This window comes from Sorex araneus, chromosome 1, assembly GCF_027595985.1.
Source record: "Sorex araneus isolate mSorAra2 chromosome 1, mSorAra2.pri, whole genome shotgun sequence".
Lineage (NCBI taxonomy): Eukaryota > Metazoa > Chordata > Mammalia > Eulipotyphla > Soricidae > Sorex > Sorex araneus.
The window spans coordinates 245,380,318-245,401,796 of NC_073302.1; the positions used below are offsets into that span (position 1 = coordinate 245,380,318).

Consider the following 21,479-nt stretch of genomic DNA (forward strand, 5'->3'; position numbering starts at 1 on the left):
TAACTATGCTCTCAGTTAACAAAGTCAATAAATGTGTCCCGTGCTCCAGCTCTGTTGGTAAAGGTCAGTCTCCATGTGACATGTTAGTCAGGCCAGAATTTAGCGATCATGGAGAGATACAGGCACTCCCCAGAGTTCTGATGTGCTGCCATTTCTTCTGAGTCTGCCACTTCTCACATGGAAACCTTTTCATTCCCTTTGGTCTCTATCAGTGCAATTTGATGCACCCATTTGCATAAAAAAAAATTGAAGATGTTACGGTAGGTTGTACCTTAGATGAACTTTTTGTTCTTTCTACAAAGAAGTTTATCCCTGCAGAGGATGATTTTATCACCTAAAGCATTAAGTGCTGTTTAAATAAGTCATATAATCACCAGTTACATGGTTATTCAAAATTTGTGTTTTTTTTTTAAATTAGAAACTTCTGTAATGGCATGAGTTAATGAATTCATTCATTCCCTTCCCCCCATCTCTGGTAATGTTCTGATAATGGGGTTGCATACACTCTTGGTTGGAGTGCTCACTGGAGGTCTCAGAGCAGATAGGAGCACTCAGATCATACTTCCTGGCTGTGGTGCTGGCACTTCTTTTTGTTTAGTTGCAGTGCCTGCACATTTCTGCCAGGCGCCTGGTTGGAAATCACTGCAGCACCAGGTTCACAGGACACAAAGTTGAGGTAGTTGAGCACAGACAGCAGAGCACCAGGATCCTGCTTGGTGCATGTGGAGGCCCCGGGAATGGAGCTCATAGCTTATTGCTTACGAGGTAGGCAAATTTTAGGCACCAGCTCACTGTAGGTCACAAGCCCATATATGGTGATGTAACTGAATGTGGGGGTCTTGAAGAACTTATTTTATTTTATTTGTTATTTTTAAATTAATTTATTTTTTAATTAGTGAATCACTGTGAGGATACAGTTACAGATTTATACATTTTCATGCTTGTGTTTCCTTCATACAATGTTCAAGAACCCATCCCTCCACCAGTGTCCATTCACCACCACCAATGAACCCAGTATCCCTTCCACCCCCCCAATCCCATTCACCCCCATCCCACTCCTCCTCTGTGGCAGGGTATCCCTTTTGTTCTCTCTCCTTTTGGGTGTTGTGGTTTGCACTAGGGATATTGAGTGGCCATCGTGTTGAAGAACTTATTTTAAAATAAATGAGGGGGCTAATAGCACAGCAGGTAGAGCGTTTGCCTTGCATGCAGTCAATCCGGATTCGATTCCCAGCATCCCATATGGTTCCCCGAATACCGCCAAGAGTAATTCCTGAGTGCATGAGCCAGGAGTAACCCCTGTACATAGTGGAGTGTAACCCAAAAAGAAATAAAATAAATTAAAATAAATGAGGGAGGGGCAAAGAGATAGTACAGGGATATAAGGTTCTTGTCTTGCATGTGGCAAACCCTAGACTACATGATCCCCTGAGTATGCCAGGGAGCATTTCTGAGTACAAAGACAGACAGAGCCCCTGAAAACTTCTAGATGAGCCCCCCTTCTCAAACAAGCAGATAAAATATATGATTTCTTACCAGCAAATGTTTGGTTTGTATACATAACGAGTATACCTATTCTTAAACAAGATTTGTTTTATTTTCATATGGCCACATGAAAAATCGTTGGGTGCAAAGGGCATGTGAGTATAAAAGTCCAAGAGAAACTATTCTAAATCACTGAGCTAAGGTTTTTTTTTTTAAATAAATGCAATCAATAGTAGAAATGCTCATGCTTAATATTACCTTTCAAAAAGTCAATATTATATATATCAGTCGATTTCCAGTTTTATAGTAGAACATATGTGAAAAGACAAATGAAATAGAGCAAAATATAATAAGAGTGGTTGATTGTATTTTATTTGAAATCAGAAAAAAGATCCAATTTAAATATTTTTAAGAATTGTAGCTCCCAAAGTGTCCAGTCTATTTGCCAGAATACTACCACAGGTGATTGAAGCAGACACTGATTAGGCCAAGAAGATAAATTTCAGCATTTTGCAAATCATTTACTTAGGTTCTTTGACTCTATGTGACCTCAAATCTGCAGAACTCAGTTTGAAATAAGAATCTTTGACAGCTGCTGAAGACAGAGGTTCAAGTCCATTTTGTTTTGTTTTGCTTTGTTTGGGGAACACAATCAGTGGTGCTAAGGCCCACTCCTAGCTTGGGTCTCAGGTGTCACTCTTGGTAATGTGGTATCACTGTATCACTGTCATCCTTTGCTCATCGATTTGCTCAAGCGGGCACCAGTAACGTCTCCATTGTGAGACTTGCTGTTACTATTTTTGGCATATCAAATACGCCACAGGTAGCTTGCCAGGCTCTACCGTGCGGGTGGGATACTCTCGGTAGCTTTCCGGACTTTCCAAGAGGGCTGGAGGAATTGAACCTGGGTCGGCCACATGCAAGGCAAATGCCCTACCCGCTGTGCTATGGCTCCAGTCGTGATGTGGTCCCAGAGATAAACTGGGACTTGATGCCCACAAAAAGAATGCCCTCCATCATGGTGAGTTATCTCTCTGGCCCCTCAAAAGTCCCTTTTCTCCCCAGTGGGTTGATGAACGTCCTCACTTATGAGGATCCAGAATCCTCATTGCCAATGTTCAAGAATAATCTGACAGTGTTCACATGCTCAAACTCCATCAACACCCTCTAATGGGACAAGGCCTTGTGCTGGCATGGTAGGGATTCCTTCAGGAGGAGCAAAGACCTGCCCTCAGTATGAGCTGCAGCAAGGACCTACATGGAACCATAGCCCTTAGTGCCACTTCTTTTCTACCTACTGTGTGCAGGAACACAGTGCACTGGACAGGTGACTAGGCAGAAAAATACAGAGCAACTCCATGGGCAAATGGGAAGGTATTTGTTATCTCCAAAAGATAAAAACAGCATTCAGATAAATATTTATATGACTTATTTAAACTGGGTTGTTTAGGGGGTCACACATATCGCATCTGCTGCAGTGAGAAGGAATCATGCTTTTGATGGTAAAGTAGGGGATTATGCTTGGCTATGTGGGATAATGCCAGGGATGGAATTTGGGGCCTCACATATGCAAGCAAACAAGCCCTGTGACCCTCCAAAAAGCCAAAACCTTAGGTCCCTATTTTAACACAATCACCTTATTGAAGTCGTGTTTTTCTTTTTTTTAATGTGGGGGGTGGGAGCCAAGGCCTCAGAGTCCTGGTTCCCAGGCACCACCAAGAGTAATTCCTGTATGCAGAGCCAGGAGTGACCTCTGAGCATCGCCAGGTGTGAACCAACACCGCCCCTCCACCCCCCTCCCCAAAAAGTGAGAAGTTCTTTTAAAAAAAAAAAAGAGGATAAAAATAGACTTGCAAAGCACGTGCCTTACCACTTAACTACATTCTTAACCCCTGAGGTAAATACACTGTACAGATGAGCAAACTGAAGTTCAGGAACCTCAAAGTAAACACAGAGTTTATACTTGGTTGCTTCGTGTCCTTCACACAGGGCATGGTTCCTTGGCTAAAAGTATGTGGAGAAAGGGAAAGGCATTGAGTGATTATTATATTTAGCTACTTGAATCCCTCTTTGTTAAAAAGCAAAAAGACAGTAAACATATCACCACATTACCAAGTTACTCATAAATCTAAGTATAAAAGTTCACAAAAATGAATGATATTTGACTCACTGAGAGGAAAATGACCTGAGATCTGATGGATTAGGACAAAGACCAGTGGGCTTTGTGGGAATTTAGATTGCCAGAAACAGGCTTTTTATAGCAATGACTGCAGGGAAGAGAACAACACTGTAAGTGAATCTGTGTTTCAGACAGATTAAGTGGTTTCTAAATTCCATCTGGATTACGAAACAAATGGATGCAGGATAAAAAGAAACTCACTCCCTCTTCTAAGTGAAAAAAAAAATTATTTTTTAAATTATTTTGGCCACCCCAGGACACTCCTGGTTCTAGACTCAAGGGCCACTATTCGAGGTGTTCACTTAGTATAGGTAGTCTGGGGTTGAAAATTCAGTGTCCTGCTTGCAAAGCAAGCATCAACTCTTTGGGTCATATCTCCAGCCTCCGTAAGTAGGCTTTTTATTTAAGGAAAAGAATTGATTAGAAGGAAGAGTCATTTTAATCTACTCAATAAGCATAATAATTCAGATCTCTATGACTGGATCTGAATTATTAATAAACTCTCAAATGCTACCCAAGTCCATGCAATCACATGAGTTTTCTCCTTATTTATCAGTATCAGAGCTGGCAGAGAAATCATGCACCTTTCCATGTACCTCAAGCCCCTCCCTCAGCCAGTGTTTGTGTGTGTATGTGTATATGTGTGTATGTGTATGTGTTTGTGTGCATGTGTATATGTATAATGTGTGTGAGTGTGTGTGTGAGTGTGTGTGTGTGTCTGTGTGGCATTAGGCAAACAAGTGACTACTAGGCATCTTTATAAAACAAACCTAGAAGAATGGAAATATGGCTCAGCACTAAGGCTTATTCCGTGTACAACAGAAGACAAGAGCAAAAAAAAAAAAAACAGGAAAAATGTTCAGTAAGAGAACACAAAGGGCTGTAAAATCTTCCCAATCTACTGAAATAGATACACTGAGCATGACCCACTTCCCATATGAGAAAACTGGATGTTCACTAACACACACACACACACACCCAAACCCACACGCACACATATGCTCACCAAACATAAATTTATGCTACATCCCTTTTTATCTTTCAGAAACTTTACATTACACTGTATGCAGGACTTCATACTTTTGTTACTGTATATATTGTATTTGGTGGATCAAAAATTATTAGCAGGTAATTTTTTCCATGGAGTACACCTAATGCAACAAATGATCTACTTTTGTTTCTCTTTGTTTTTTCTAATGTATAAGGAATTTTGATTGCTGGGAAAGGATATTTTAAATTAAATTATATAATGAAAAGAGAAGGGGCTAGAGCAATAGCACAGTGGGTAGGGCATTTGCCAAGCATGCCACCAACTCGGGTTCGATTCCCAGCATCCCATATGGTCCCCCGAGCACTGCCAGGGGTAATTGCTGAGTACAGCACCAGGAGTAACCCCTGTGCATCACTGGGTGTGACCCAAGAAGCAAAAAAATAAAAAAGCAAAAGAGAGAGAAGCCAAAATTGTTTGGGCTGTGTGCTGTGAAAAGATGGTGGCGTTTGGTGTGTGTGTGGGGGGGTGGGTGGAGTGGGGGGACAGAGGGGGCCGAATACTTGGAACTAGATTCTGGTGTAAATAAAGTGGAGGAAAAGGAAAAGTTAACATGGAATCACCACTAATGATTCTCAGAAAATAAAATGAAGAGGTTTGGGTTGCATTATAATTATTGGCTATCAAATGCATTTATGTAAATTATTTTACCTCCTTATCTGACCCAGAGTCTTATCATGGGAAGACAATTCTATTGACAAATGAGGGAGTGTATTTTAATCTTCACATCCTCTTCTTTTCATTCCATCATCATCATCATCATCATTACCGCTACAACTATCATCACATGATACTTCTGCTATATTCAGCATTTATTCTGTGTGTGATACGCTCCTAAATGCTAGTGTTGTATGTAAAATACCTCACTCAAAAGTCCCAACCTCATAGAGACCCAGATACTGTGTCTTTACTTCCCACAAACAAAAATATAATTCAAAATTACAACTGGGAAATTAAAAATATGCAGTGTTTAACTCAGGTTTTCTGTTGTATCTATATTGAAAGACTTTTAACAATTCATTTCTATTTTTACTTAATAATATGTGGTTTCCATTGTGAGAGTTGTTACTGTTTTTGACATATTGAATACACCATGGGTAGTTTGCCAGGCTCTGCTGTGCGGGCGGGATACTCTCGGTAGCTTGCTGAGCTCTCTGAGAAGGATGGAAGAATCGAACCTGGGTTGGCTACGTGCAAGGCAAATGCCCTCCCTGCTGTACTATCACAATGGAGATGTTACTGGTGCCTGCTCGAGAAAATCAATGAACAACGGGATGATAGTGCTAAGCAACAGTGCTAATATGTGGTTTTAAATGATTTATGAGGTCATCTTGTTAGAAATTCTTAGTTAATGAATTTCTATAGTAAATCAAAACATTCTTACATTAAATTTCCAAGTTTTAAAGACCATATTCTTATCTCTCAAGTACAATTTTCTCAATGACAAGGCTACAATGGATGATTTGGTAATATAGTTCACCAGAGAGAGCCCACTTTATTTTTAAGTTTTAAATTCTTGTACTTTTGAAAATATTCAATAAAAAATTTCATGCTTAAGGTATTTTTAACAAATAAAACTCACCATCTTTTATTACATGCCCATTTTGTCTCCCACTCCTTCGCTCACTCCAAATAACCTGAGTAATTGTTCATGGCCATTGGCTTATTTTGGCCTATATGTTACTTTAGTAGTGTGTTATACATGCTTAGCCTATATGTTACTATAAGTAACATGTTACACATGTTACTTTTCTGTTATTATCTTTCTACAATGTATGCATTTTTATAATAAAAGTTGCCATATATTGGGTATTTTCTACATGCTATGCACTATGATAACTACATTTATCATCTCATTTCTACAATACATACTCTACAGATGATGCAAAGACAAGAAAAGTTCTGTGATTTGGCAACATTGATGTAAAGGAAAAACAGATTATATTCAACTTTTCTTCATATCCTTGTATTTTCCAAACAAAGGCATGGTGGTCATTTTTGAAGAGCTTGATATTCTTGGTTTGATGTCACATGAAGAAATCAATCCCAATAAAGATAGCAGAACACAAGAATTTCAAAGCCTTTCTGATAGCTAAGCACATGGAGAGCAAGATAAGACAGAGCTTTGACCTGAAAGTTGAGCAATGGTCCAGAACAAACTAAGCACACAGCATGAGTGACTCGAGACTTACCGCAATGTTCTCTGTCCCGGGAATTAAGCAGGCCACCCCAGGAGTACATACAGCTATTTGATCATGAAAAAAAAGATTTGTGAATGCCCTCCAGCTGCTCCCTCACTTTAAGACTGTAGGGGGAAAATATCAGCATCAGATGGTCACAGATGATTCTATGTAAGGCTTTGCTATACAAAGTCTGGTCTGTCTGTGACTTGCAGCCCTGACATCACCAAAGAGTATTTTTTGTTTGTTTGTTTGTTTTATCTGCATCTGGGAGTTCCATCTTAGAATACCTTAATAAGAATCTGCATTTTATCAAGATTCAAGGTATTCCTTTGCACATTAAAGTTTCAGCACTTTGAAGCTTTATGTCACTAAGAGAGGAGAATGCAACCGTTCACAGGATACCAACCTGATCATTGCCCAGTGTTTGAAGCTGTCAGTAGCTCCCACTGACCCAGGATAAAGCTCAGCTCCTTAACTCCCGCTTCCAGCCTCCTCTCCTAAGCTTACGTTTACTACAGCAAACTCAGCTGACAGAAGCAGCACACACTAGCCAGGCTTTCTGTTTGTTCTGTATATCACACATTTTCCAAATGACTAAAATAAGATTTGTGCATGTATGCCATGCTGGTGTTAAAAGTTTGGTTCATATGTGTGAAGCATAAGCCTCACCACTGGGGCTTGTCCCCCCAAATGGAATTGTTTTAAAGCCTAAGAAGTATAGCACTCATTAGAAATAATGTACATTAGAAAGTAAAAAATCATGTCCCCAAGTCCTCAGAGCCTGAGTGCCACTGGGACCAGGTCAATGCATCAGAGCATTGCTCTGCACCCTACTCCATTGCAGAAGCTCATCACAATTTTCTTTCCTTTCCTTTTGAGTCAGCAATCTTCTTTCCTTTCCTTATTTACCTTTTTTCTTTCAGTTTTTCTTTCAGTGCTGGGCATTGAAACCAGGTCCTCTACATGCGAGGCAAATCCTCCAGTGAACCACATCCCCAACTCTGCAGTTGTTAACTGATGGCAACTTTCATTTGACCATTTCTTTTACTTTTGATTGACTCTGACAATTGCCCCAGTACCAGAAAACAGTAACAAAATTCTTGTGAGACCTTCTTAGAGGACCAAATGGTGAAATAATTCATTGAAATGCTCTGCTTGTCTTTTCTGCTTCAAATAGACATTGTGTGTAATTCATACATGATGTATGTGTTCACTCTGTGGACAAGAATGTCGCAATCTCTTTTTTTCCAGCAAACCTAAAGAGCTTTCATGTGCCTTGGAATAGAAACAAAACTCTCTTGTATAAGAAAAGATATAATTCTATGTTAGTACTAAGCATTGGGGTATGTGTGTGTGTGTGTGTGTGTGTGTGTGTGTGTGTGTGTGTGTGTGCTGTGTTGGTGATCTAACCCAGAGCTTCACATATGCAAGGCAAGTGCTTAGACATAGATTTTTAAGTAGAATTTATATATTCGACGTAAGTAGAAAGGAGAAATATTATCTTACCAGATTATCTCTAACTTCAAGTCTATTATTTAACTGCTAATATCTTGATATTGGAGGCATTCACTCACACACACAGAGAAACAGGAAGAAAGATAGAGAAAAAGAGAGAGAGAGAGAGGAGTGAATCATTAATGTTTTCAAGCTATCAAAATGTATCAGTCATGGTTTACAAATTGTTCCAAAATTAATTATTGCAACATTTTAAGACTTACATTGTATTCAAATAAAGAGAAAGGGGAAATCCAGGAAATCAACTGGCAGATTTCTACACTGAAGCTCCAGAAGTTGCATTTCATTATACACTCCAAATCACTCAGGCTCTTTGGGTCTGTACTAGTTTCCCATGGCGGTCTGACTGTATAGCCCCAATAGTATATTGCAATTACTGTTAAAATTGCTTTCTATTGCTGCTTCAAGTTACTACATATTTAATGACTTAAAACAATGCAAAAGTATCCGTCTTATTGTTCTGGAGGTCAAACCTAAGTCCTTCCTCCTTGGGCTGGAATCAAGGTATTGGCAGGGCTGTGGTTCTTACGAAGGTTCTAGGAAAGAAGACGTTTCCTTGACTTCACAATTTCTGGAAGTTGCCTGCATCCTTTGGCTCATAGAGTCCTTTAATCTTCAAAGTCAGGGATCTGATGACCTTGTCTGTGGGTTCCATAACCTACCTGACTCTGCCAGCATTTTTTATATGCCCCCACTCACTTATTAATTGAGTGAACAGTAATAGATGCACTGTTGCAGGACTCTTCTGACAGTGTTGTGGAAAATTAACCCAAAAGTTGGGCTCAGGCATCCCTAAAAGAAAGCATAAAATCAAGAAGATATTGCTGTAGTTCTAGCGAAGAATTTCTGGGATGAGGGCTCTCTCCTAGCATACTTCCTTTGCTTGAGTTTTTACTCGTTGTAATCATAAACTTTCCCATTGTTATTCCTGTTTTGATGATTGGGAGAGGGGTGTCACTTGTCTGAGGTGTTTGCACACTTGGGTGCATTGCTGAACATAACTCATGCTCCTTAAATTATGGAGCTTGGAGCAATAGCACAGCAGGTAGGGCATTTGCCTTACACGCGGCCAACCCGGGTTCCAGTCCTCCGCTCCTCTTGAAGAGCTCGGCAAGCTACCGAAAGTATCTTGCCCGCATGGCAGAGCCTGGCAAGCTACCCAAAGCATATTCGATATGCCAAAAACAGTAACAAGTCTCACAATGGAGATGTTACTGGTGCCCGCTCGAGCAAATTGATGAGCAATGGGATGACAGTGATACAGTGATAGAGTGATGCACAAACTCATGGTGTTCCAAACCCCTTTTTCTTTAATTAAAAAAAATTACTTTTTGGGCCATACCCAGCAATGCTCAAGGATTACTTCTGGCTCTGCACTCAGGAATCACTCCAGGCAGTGTTCTAAGGACTGTATGGGATGCCGGGTCAACCAGATAAGCATCTTACCTGCTGTACTGTTGCTCTAGCCCCATCTGTTTTCTTTACCTTTTTAATTAAAAAAAAAAAACCTTGCCACACCTGAGAGTGCTCAAAAGACACTTCTGGTGATGTCCAGGGGAGCTGCCAGTAGAGGGATCATACCAGAGCCTCATTCATGCAAGGCCAGAGCTGTATATCACTAAGCCATATCCCCAGTGGCCAGGTGGCACACTCTGTGGTCGTGGTGCTCATGCTCTGCCTGGCTAGAGTGCTCATGGGCAGGCATCACTGTGGTGCTCACACGTGCTGGCCTTGGCACTTGCCTGTCTTTCAGTGATGCTCAGAGCAGGTGGGAAATCTTGAGTTTGTGTTGCTTACATTGACCTGACTGTGTTGCGGAAGCTGTTTGTAAACCTGGGGATCATAGTCAGCAGAGCTTTCCAGGGTCACATTTAGCACATGTTGTGACACCAGGGATGGGACTCAAGAACTTGTGTTTGCAAGGAAGATGTTCTAAGCTACCAAGCTGTGCCCTGGCCCTGATAGAAATAGTTTGAATTTGGAGCCATACCCTGTGACTCTAGATTGTTCCTGGTGGTGCTTTGGCACCTTGTGGTGTTGGGAATCAACTCAGGGCTCTGGCATGCAAAGTAAGTGTTTCAGAATTTAGAGCTATACCCCAGGCCCATCATAATTGATTTTTTATAAAAAAAATTTCTATATATATTTTATTATGGCAAAAATGTATGTAACGGGCTTACTCTCCTAAGCAGTTGAGTTCACAAGTATATTCATCAAGTATATTCACAATAATGTGCAACCTTCACTGCCACTGGTCTACAGAAAGTTCTTCTTATCCCAAAGAGAAACTCTGTAGACATAAATCAGTTAATGCCCTATCCCACCCCTAGTTATTCTATTTTCTGTCTCTATGAATTTGCCTATTCTAAGTTCGTCCAGTAAGCAGAATCATACACATTTGACCTTTTGTGGCTAATGAATGTTTCAGACAGAGGGAGGAAGATAAATTGAAACAAGTCCCAGGCCGCTTCCTGATTGGCATAATCCTTTGCCGACTCCGTCTCGGTTCCTCCTCCTGCTGGCCGCAGCTCCTTTCCCGGGGTCCCCAAGCAATGAGGCTCCTCCTCACAACTTATTATGTGGCTCAGCTTAGCTCACTTCCTTCCTGATTTGCACAGACTGGTTTCCCCTTTGCTGACTGTCAAGGAGGTTCAGAAGCGGGGTTGCATGTCTGCTGATGGTACAAATCACTTCCTGGGAAGCCAGGCTGGCTTGTGGGTGGGCAGCTACCCAGCTTTGAGTTTTAGTCTTCTGGGAGGCTGATGAGACCACAGTGGAGCTTTGTATGGGGTGCACTGACCCTGGACATGATCCCAACCAGCAGAGGGGGTGGTTAGCTCCTGGCATTCCCACTGCCCTTGAGTTCCTGGTCTTGGTGGACACTGTGACCTGAAGGACGAACTTTCCCTATGGAAAAGAAAACAGAACCAGCGGCTGCTTTTCCTTGGGCGGTGCTTGGTTTATAGTAAGCGTTAGTGACGTTTGCAGGATGAGCAGATCCGTTTCTCGGTATTGATAAGTCTTTCCCCTGCATTTAGCACCTGAAAATTCTACTTTCAGGCCCCAGACAGCACAGAGTGAGGATTACTAACTTGAAAAATTAACTCTGTGTACTTTCTTAGCTCTAGAGATACTCCCCAGCACGTGGCCCTCTCTCTGGCCCTAGATGTTGATTAGGCATGTTCAAACTGATAAGATTGTGCACATTTGTAGGACAGACACAGACATAGTGCAGAGGCCAGGGTATTTAGTTTTGAGTAAAGATGCCTTTCACCTGGCAAGAGGGAACTGACAAATGTTACCACCTTGGTTCAGCATCTCCTAGTGTTCTTGCAAGACTGTTCTGTTTTTGTTGAACAATTTTCAGCCTGCCAGTTACTACACTTTATTACACAGTTACTACAGTTACTGCCAGTTACTTCACTTTTAAATATTCCTGAAGCAGGCTGTTGTGTGACCCCTGACAATCTTCAAGGGATGTCTAGATGGTGCCACTGCCTCACCAGTCCATGCCAGGCTGTGCCAGGAGCAGTGTGTTCCGGAGAGAAACCAGGCAGTGAGAGCTCCAAATAACTGTGGTGTGGTTTTATAACTTGCTGGTGACTCCAGGCAGAGTGAGGGCACAAGAGGAGGACTCGGGTTGGGTTTACCAACAGAAGGGACCAGCTAAAACCTGGCCCCCTGAGTCATACCGTCTCCCTGCACTCACTCACTCCATATTTGCTAGCCAATTGAAAGATAGGCTCTTTACAGACTACAGATGCACGTTTTTATTTCTTATGAAACAACTCAACATCTACAATTTTGGATTCCTCTCTCTTTAAAGAATCACAAAAGTTAATCATCTGCAAAGCACATGGTATACATGCTCCTTATCCTTTTACAAAACCTCCCCTACATTTTCGAGCTGTTTGCCCCTACGTGAGTCAGTGACATATCAAGCAAAACAACCTTATCTGTTCTTCCCCAAATATGTGAATTTTTTTCATGCCACTATTATTTTATACTTAGTTTGCACCGTGTGTGTAATATTTGAATAGCAACAGGACTAAATTTTTGTCAGCACACAGATGAATGAGTGACCAAGTTTTATGAGTAACCAAGTCTTCTATTCTCTTCAACCCCATAACAATACCTAACATTTAAACAGGTGTTGACCACCCTGTCCAAAACCTGCTCTAACTCTTTGTATTAACTCATTTGATGGCCAGTATTAGCCTAGAAGGCAGGTACTCGAATTAATCAGATTTTACAGAGGAGACAAACAGGGCACAGGAGTACTATTTAACTTGCCTAAGGTCACCCAGCTAGTGAGGGGGCAGACCAGTGCCTTAACTCTGGCAAACAGGGCTAGTCTTCAGGGAGCTTGGGACTTCCCTTGAGATGTGGCACAAAGGGTATCCACAGCCTCTAGGAATTAAGCGAGGCAGCCAAAAGGTCGTGAAGATGTTCTGCTGTTCTTAGCTTGGCATGGCTGTGGGATTTTTACCTTTGCAGGTAGCCCCTGAAGACCAACTCTCTCTTCCCAGCAGATTTTTGGGAGCCCGCGGACGCCCCCCAGGGGCGGAGGGCGCCGTGCACTTAGCCCTTGCAACAGCCGGGGCTTCGGTTTCTTTTCCTGCAAACACTTCTCCCCAGCATCCACCGCCGCCCGGGGATCTCGAAGCCTCGCCGCCAGGACTAGGTGAGGCCTGGGCGGGATGCGCGCTTCCAGGGATCTTCCCCAAGCGGGTGTCGGCGGGGAGCCTCCCCTCGAGGTCCGAAAGCCACAGCTCACCCTCGGGTAAGTCACGGTCCCCGCGGAGGGCCCCCCGAGTTCAGGGCAGGCGAATCTCAGTTGCTCAGGAGGATCTTTCCCTGCCTTCATGCAACTGCACTCGGCGCTGACGGTCGCTTTGGGGAGTGGGGGTGGGGACTCGGGGAGGCGGGAATTCCTATCCTCCGGGTCTGTCCTCTTAGTATCTCTGAACCCCGAGACGCGAGGTTCGGTGTGTGCCCTCCGCGGTGGCAGTGCGTAATTTGGGGAGCAGAGCGCACCGGGGCTCGCACCTGCAGCCCGCGGTGCCCGGGCCCTTGGGGAGGCCGAGGGGGTGGCGGTGGGAGCAGGGGGGGGGGGGTCGCAGCTGGCCGCGCGGCTGCTCGGAGCGTCCAGGCTCTCCCGCCTGCCTGCGTGGCGTCTCGGCGGCGGGCTGCGCTTCGCGTCCCTGCGAGCGTCTCGTCACTGCCCGGGGTCTGGGAGGGGGACGCGTGGCGCCGCACCCCGCCTCTCCCCCCACTCTCGGCTTTCTCTCCGGCTGCTGGGGGACGCGGCGACCTCGCCGCACTGCCCGGACTGCTGCGAACTGGAGGCGGCTCCCCTCAGCCTGCAGGTAGGGGGAGAAGGGAGAGCTGGGACGGTGGGCGGGGTGACAGAGGGACCCGCGGTGGGTGCGAGCAGGAGCCCTCGGGGACGGTAAAACGGCTCTCCGGCAGAAGTGACGGGTGTTTATTTGTTTTTGGAGCTGACTTGCCTGGGAGAGCGAGGAGGGTCGGAGTAGCTTCCGCAGCGCCAACCCGCAACCCGCTTCCAGGCGCGGCGCTACCAACCCACCAGCTCTTCTGGGTCCCCTAAAGCGCGCACAGACGTTGCAAAGCGCCCAGGGACTTTCCCGCACACCCAAACCTATGCAAAGTTGGTGGCAAAAATCCGCAAACTTCTTGCCACTTAGGGGATCCAACCAGACTAGGATGGAAAGCGCCAGCTCGGCGTTGGCGGCGCAAGGTGAGGGCTTTAGGGAAGTTGTGGGGACCCTTCAGAACCTGCGTTTCACCCCGGCTCCGGCTCCGGGCTTCCCTGGAACCGCCGGTGAGGAGTGCTTTGCCACCTGGGGTTGTCAGCTTGGGAATGTGGAGAACTTTGGAAAGAGGACGTAGTTATCCCAAACGGGAACGAAAAGCCAAGGCAAGGTGCAAGCCAAGAGTGACACCGTCCTGTCACCTGACAGACACAGCAGCAGGGTAAGGGTTTGTGAGCTAATCAGAGGCTGGGGCTGCCTTTCCTGTGTTAGGCAAAGGAGTCTGGCAAAATCTTTTCAACAGAAAGTGTTTAGGGAGGTCCAGGGGCCCAACTGTGGACCCGGGGCCTTTGCAGGTTGTGCAGTTTATTTTCCAGTTGGGTGGTGAGATGCTGGCTCAGAGGCCACCTGGCCACTTCCAGCACCTCAAACTGCAGGACCAACAAGGGCTACCCTCAGGGAAGGGTGCAGGGTAGTGGGTGCACTGCTGGAAGTGGGAGGGGAATACTGTGGGCTGAGAGATCATCCCTGGGCGTGGAACAGGACAGGTTTCTGCTTTCCTGCCTGAGCCCTGCCCTTCATCCCCAAACCCTGTTTCCTCCCACCTTGACCTCTTCTAGAACCCCCCACCTTAGGCCTATTTTAGAACCCAGCCTTAGTGAGATTTCGGAGGGCATGTCAGAACACATGATTGAACTTCACTTTGCACGGTGACAAGTGGGCACATAACTCCAGCTGACCCCACTGCGTGGTTCGGAAGAGACCTGACTGGAGGGAAATGTTTTGGAAAGTGTTGTTTAGGGGCTGCAGCAGTATCAGGATGCTTGCTTGGCACGTGGTTGACCTCTTCTATCCCCAGCATTCCATATGCTGAGCACAGTCGGGAATGACAAACTCCTCAATGCAGAGTTGAGTAACCCTCTGAGCATCAAGGGGTATGGCCCAGCACTACCCCTCCCCCCCCAAAAAAGTATTGTTTTAAAAAACACACACAATTCAGTAGTCAGAAAGAGAGTACAGGGATTTCCTGGCACCACATGGCTCCCCTACTCTCCAAGCAGCTGACCATCTGACTGGCGAGTAATAATCCCCCTCACTGCGACCACTGTACCCTTGGTCAGGGCACCGAACCACAGGCCTCGCTGACAGACTAGCCCTGAGCACTGCTCACATCCATTCCCTCAAATTTCAATGATGCATTTCATTTCTTTCTTCCTGGAGCTGGAGAAATAATACAGTGGGTTGGACATTTGCTTTGCACGTGATAGATCCAGGTTGGATCCCGGCATCGCATATGGTTCCTAGAGCACTACCAGTTGATTCCTGAGTGTAGAGTAACCCCTGTGCCTCACCAGCTGTGGCCCAAAACCAAAATTTAAAAACAAAAAAACTCTTTTATTTTTTTCTCTTTTGTCAGGGAGGGTAGCTTCCAAGCAAGATCAGGAGGCCTGGCAGTCCCTCAGTGTGAGGGTCTGAGAATGCAGAGCGGCCCAGCCCCCAGCTCCCAGCACCAGGAGCCTTCTCAGACACACCCAGAAGTGCTCAAGTTTGATGCTTGGGGAACCATGTGGTGCCAGGAGCTGAACCTGGGTCAGGGGCATGCTAAGCACTATCTCCGGATCCAGTGATAAGTGATCAAGACCAATCAATTGCAATCATACATGGGTATCATTGCACTTAGCAGTGAGAAAGAGCTGGGGTAGCCTGTCCAAATGAAAGTTCTTTATAGGAAGAAGGAATCAGGGAAGTGGATTTGAAACCTACAGAAGGGGCTGGCTATGAGGGGTCATTTCCCTAGAGGATGGTTGGGTCTGTGAACATAGTCCCACACTAAAACTAACCAGAGCAATGTGATGAAGTTGCATTTGGTGGTGTGAGGTTTGACACCCCCGACTCTTCTTTGCTCCTGTTTCTTATTTTTAATGGTGTAAAGGAAGATGCCAACAAATTAAGGTGTTCTTATGTTGTTGCTCCAATTCTGGCCACCTGCTGAACCTTCCTAGGAAGTGTTAAGCCTCATCATAGTGTGGCATTGTCCTGGTTTTCTTTCTGTCTAGAGTGGCAGAATGTTTATGCTTCTCTAGCTCTTTTGTCACAGCAATCCCACAGGAAACACCCCCCTTCCCCCGTGTGACAACTAGCCAAGGGAATGTCACCTTTGGCTCAGCTTTGGGGCCTGTACCAAGTGAAGCAGGTGTCAGGGGCACTGACCAAAATAGATAGTGGTGGCCTTTGGGGGAGAGAGTCATCAGACAAGTCTTTTGTGTATGTGTGTGTTGGGGGGAGAAGTTCACAAGCAATGTTCAGGGCATCCAGGAACTTGTTCAGTGGTTCTTAGCTTGAGCTCCGTGGTACTGGGATAGAACCACTACCAATAGAACCAATAGAACCAGGCCTTTTCTGTTCCTCTTGGTTTGGTTTCTCTAGATGGAAACCAAACTTTTCTTCTTTTGTTTTTGTTTTTGGTTTTGTTTTGGGACCATACAGAATGATACTCAGGAGCTATTCCTGGCTTTTGTACTCAGGAATTACTCCTGGCAGTGTTTTTTCCTTTTTTTTTTTTTTTGGTGGTGGTGGGGGGGAGACATGATGCTGGAAATTGAACCTGGATTGGTCCATGCAAGGCAAATGCCCTCCCCGCTGTATATCACTCAAGCTTCAAATAGTTTTTCTTTTTGTACACAGGAAAACTTCATGCAGAGTCATAGAGAAACATGGAAACAAACGTTTTCCTCTGAATGGTCTTCAGCAGAAGATAAGAAGGAGAGGGCATGGCTTGCTCACAGTGTTAGTCTCTCATCTGAAGGACACAGTTTCGTGGACACATCTGAATAGTTTCCCTTGGTCCTAAATCTGGATTCATGTTACTAATTCAGGAAGGAGAGGTTCACATGGCTTTGTTATTGTGAGAATACAGGCATTTCTTTTTAGATAAGCGTGTCCAGCCTTCCAGAGATGATGAATGTGAGCAATACCAGTGCCTGTTCTTTATGTGGTTTCTTTTCATGCTACCAGATTAGACCTTGGCTTGGTTTTCACATTTTCATTAAATGGAACAGAAGGATGTCTCTGTTAAGGAGCTGGGAAATAAAATGAAGTCTCCTGAATAGTGCTGTGTTATACTGAAGCCAGATTTATAAAATAATTTCAGTCGTAATAATAGCTAACATTCATAGAATAATATGTGCCAGAGAGAGAGAGATATGCATGTTACAATTCATTTGATTCTCATAATAAGTGTGTAAAGAAATGGAGCACAGAAAGGTTAAGTATCTTGGCCAAAGTCACACAGTAAGTGATTTTTGGTTGGAACTCTTGTTCCTTTTTAACATCTGCTCTGCGTTTATCCCACCCATAGAGGTAGTGCTGGGGTGAGACAAAGGACTCTGGAGCAGGGTTCCAGTAGTAAAACCAAATTCTGAGCCTTTGCGGGATTACTGTGTGATCTTCACTTTTTTCCCCTCTAACTGGGCCTCTGTCATCCATACAAGAATGATCATAATCCCATATTGATCAAAGACTCAATTTCCTATTGAACTTAATTTTTCATGAGGTATGAACTGTGAAAATGGAATGCTTTCTTAGCAAATAAAAGGAAATTCCAGATTTAACAGTTCTTGTTATCTGTAACGTTCAGGGACATGGCAATTGCAAAAAACTCAGACAACACACTTGGAATAAGATAAGCCAGAACTGTTTTGTTTTTATTTTTTTAATGACTTTCAAGAACATGCTTTCATTTAATTTTTGGTAGCTTTCCTTTTATTGAAGGCGAGAAATATAATTAGACTTCAAAGTATTTGGAGGCAGGTCATTTTGAAAAGCACCTGTAGTCTGAAAGTGATTTTCTTTGTTGTTTTGGGGTGATGGAAATGGAGGAGAGAGCCATTGTTGTTGTTTTGCTTTTACACTCTTCTGCATTTCTCCTCCAACAAATTGTAGTTGTCAAAACAACAGAATGCATGCAAGTTGCTTTCCTATCCCCTCTGTTATATTTGGAAATTGTTCTTAGGATTAACTCTTGGCATGACCACATTCGAGCTGGGTGAGGAGGAGGTTGAAGAGACAGAAAATTTTATATGTGCGTCCCTTAAGTGTTTGTAGATTCTACTACCTACAGAAAATCTGGCCATGCCATCAATGTTGCAAATTCACAGAAGCTGGGTGGATTTGGATAATCTGGAAAGATACTGGATTCGTGAAATTGAAAGATCTTTGCCTCACCCCCTGAGCTGTGGTGTGTGCGGTAATAGGAAAGAATGTGAATTGGGAACACAGTTGCTTGGGTAAGAAACTGGATCCATTTACCAGCTGTGCCCAGTTTCTTCTTTGTAAAAGGAAGAGAATATTGTTCTTATATATGTACATGTACATGTATATATACCTCACATATACATATATACATATGTTCTTATATATGTATATGTGTATATATATGTATATGTATATATAGAGAGAGATAATTTAAAACAATAGTAGGCAAATAGTAGCACTGTAGCACTGTTATCCCCTTGTTCATCGATTTGCTCGAGCGGGCACCAGTAACCTCTCCAATGTAAGACTTGTTACTGTTTTTGGCATATCAAATACACCACGGGTAGCTTGCCAGGCTCTGCCACGCGGGCAGGATACTCTCGGTAGCTTGCTGGGATCTCTGAGAGGGACGGAGGAATCGAACCTGGTTTGGCTGCATGCAAGGCAAACACCCTACCCGCTGTGCTATCCAGCTTTCCAGCCCAGGTAAATAGTAAGTGCCATATATATTAGTTACAAAGTGATGGTAATAAATAAGATCCCAGAAAATGTGTATTATGGGAACAAAACAACAGAGCAATGCATGGAGTTCATATCTACTTATAGGGATGCAGTTTTTTAAAAAGTAATGAGAAATCTGTTGATCCTACAGCAGAGGTGGGGGGGGGGCACGGGGGAAATGGAATAAAGACACGGTGAGGGGTGGAGAGAGTGGAATAAAGAGAAAGCCCGGTAAGCTACCGAGAGTACGGAGCCCGCACAGCAGAGTCTGGCAAGCTACCCGTGTGTATTGGATATGCCAAAAACAGTAACAATAAGTCTCTCAATGAGAGACGTTACTGGTGCCTGCTTGAACGAATTGATGAGCAATGGGATGATAGTGAAATAAAGAGACTGATAGGTGATTTAGGAATAAGGAGCAGATGTAGTAAAGGTTAAAGATTTTTTTTTATTTTGTTAACTTAGAATATTTTTCTTTCTTCTTTCTTTCTTTTTTTTCATTTTGTGTGGGTCAGGGGGATGGAGGTACACTCCAAGGTTCTCAGAGCTTACTTCTGGCAGGGCTTGGGTAGACATATGTGATGCTAGGGATGGAACTTGGGTCAGGTATGTGTACAGCAAATACCCTACCTACTGTACTATTTTTCCAGCGCCTAAAGTATTTTCCTTAAGGAAAAATCTCAAACTTGAAAGCAGAGACATACTTCTCCCTTCTTTGGCAGCATCAGTGTGGCCAACTGTGTTTCAACCATGCCCCTACTAACACTTCCCATTCTAGAATTACAAAGCAAATTCAAGAAACTCTGGCAATCAATTCTAGACACTTCTGTGTATATTTCTTAAAATCAATCATTTTTTAAAAAGTAGTATAATAATTAACTGTGTTGATTTACTTTCCCATCTAAATCCGGCCAGCGAGCTCTCCCTGCAGTGCTGGCTTAACCATGAGGGCAATACTGAAGCCCACCGAGGTGATCCACTCAGAGTTCCTAGTTCCTGGAAACTGCCATGCCCATGCTGTTATCTCTACTACCACTTGATCTTATTTTATTCTTTTTTCTATTTCTAGGTAGTTCCACTGTGGCAATTTCAGTTCTGCTTTCTCTTGCTTCTCTATTCCTTCTTGAGGCACTTTCATTCAGCATTTCTTAATCTACTTGTATTTTCCCCTTCTACCTTCAGTCTCTTTGTTTATAACCCGACTTACAGTGTGAGTTACAACCCAATTTACAGCATGCATCACTTATCTCTATAGTGGGAGATATGAGTTCTTCTCTTCCTAGATCTTTCTAAAGGAGGTGAGCACTCCTTTCATTTGTTTTAACCCTCATTATTGAGATTGAGATAAAGCTAACTAAGCACATGATTCACCCATTTAAGGTGCAAAATGCAGAGACTTATTGAAATGCATGATACAGGGTGTTAGTGGAGTCACAGATAGGTCATTATGACTACAGTGGACTTGGGTACCATTTCATCAAAAAGATACCCTGGACCATTTGACCATCATCCCTTTCTATTTCATATTCTTCTTTCCATTAATCAACCTTTGTCCTACACTCATTCTCCATGGATTTGCCTATTCTGGACATTTATATACATATAATGTATCCTACCTTTTGTGATAGGCTCTTTTTCTTTCATTTAGCACAATGCTTTTGGGATTCATTTATGTTGCAGGATGATTGTCCTATGGTTGAATAATACAAATAGCACAATTTATTCATAAATAGTTGATGACCAATTGAATTTTACTTTTTCAGCTATTATGTTGCCACTGAACAGGAGTGATAGCACAGCAGGTAGGGCATTTGCCTTGCATGCGGCCAACCGGGGTTTGATTTCTCTCTCCCTCTCAGAGAGCCCGGCAAACTACCAAGAGTATCCTGCCTGCAAGGCAGAGCCTGGTAGCTACCTGTGATGTATTTGATATGCACAAGTCTCACAACGGAGACATTACTGGTGCCCACTCAAGCAAATTGATGAACGATGGATGACAGTGCTACAGTGCAGTGCTATATTGCCACTAACATTAATGTAATAATGTTCAAGCAAATTTTTTGTGTAAACATGTTTGCATTTTTCTTGGGTGAATTCCAGGAGTAGAACTGCTAAGTTGCATGGTAACTCAGTTTGCCATTTAAGGGATTGCTAAACTAGTTTCTAATATGTTTCTTCATTTCAACTTGCCCCCAAATGGGAATGAAGTCATCTTTTAAGTGCAAACATTTATTCTTATTTTGAGTGAATTTTATAAATCACATTTTTCTAACTTTCATTTCGTTACCCAGTTGTGCTAATGTCTATTTCTTTGATCGTTATTATTTTTTAACATATGAGCTTACATAGAACATTACTTGAGTAGTGGTCTCCAAAATGGTAAGCATGAATCCTTAGTGCACAAGGTAATTCATTGGAAAACAAGAACACAATACTATTTTATGCATGCTGATTTTGTTCTATTTCTGCTAATTACTAATGGTGAAACTTTAGTAAGTTCCCTAACAGTCTCTATTTCAGTTCTCAGATCTGTATAATTA

General features: G+C 43.4%; 1 protein-coding gene across 1 annotated transcript in view; it reads left to right on the forward strand.

Moving 5' to 3' along the window:
- Positions 1-13,043: 13,043 nt before the first annotated feature.
- RUBCNL (rubicon like autophagy enhancer) overlaps positions 13,044-21,479 on the forward strand; it is a 33,773-nt gene continuing 25,337 nt past the window's right edge. Inside the window, exon 1 of the mRNA XM_004604574.2 lies at positions 13,044-13,193. The gene's annotated coding sequence lies outside the window, so the exon portion shown is untranslated. The remainder of the gene's footprint in view (positions 13,194-21,479) is intronic.